Raw genomic sequence first — 398 nt, 5'->3', positions numbered from 1 at the left:
TAAGAAGTTTTTCCCAACTCACAAGACCAATAAGCTTAGAAGTGATATCCTTCAGTTTAGGCAAAAGCCTAGTGAGTCATTTTCTAAACTTATGGAGAGATTCAAGGATCTACTCCAAGAATGCCCTCACCATGGCCTAGACTTATGGCATTTATGTCAAATTATTTATGAGGGTATTGATTACCCAACTAAACAAATGATAGAGTCTATGTGCCCTGAGGGATTCACATCCTTTACAGATGAAGGAAAGGCATGGGAATTTTTACTTGACTTAGCTGACAAAACCCGTGAGTGGGAATCAACCCAAGAGAGTGAAAGAACCATAGGAGGAAAAGGATATTTTGTGGATGGGATAGTAGCTAAGGAAGCCCATTTGGATAGCCTAATCAAGAGGATTG

At 39.7% G+C, this 398-nt stretch overlaps 1 non-coding gene across 1 annotated transcript; it reads right to left on the bottom strand.

The window, feature by feature from the left end:
• Nucleotides 1-31: 31 nt before the first annotated feature.
• Nucleotides 32-138, bottom strand: LOC122067719. The gene has a single exon (XR_006136853.1). It is a non-coding gene; the product is annotated as a small nucleolar RNA R71 (small nucleolar RNA).
• Between the last annotated feature and the right edge of the window lie 260 nt (nucleotides 139-398).

The sequence above is a fragment of the Macadamia integrifolia genome, unplaced genomic scaffold (genome assembly GCF_013358625.1).
Source record: "Macadamia integrifolia cultivar HAES 741 unplaced genomic scaffold, SCU_Mint_v3 scaffold3084, whole genome shotgun sequence".
NCBI classification, from domain to species: domain Eukaryota; kingdom Viridiplantae; phylum Streptophyta; class Magnoliopsida; order Proteales; family Proteaceae; genus Macadamia; species Macadamia integrifolia.
This window is presented reverse-complemented; position numbering and strand designations above follow the sequence as displayed.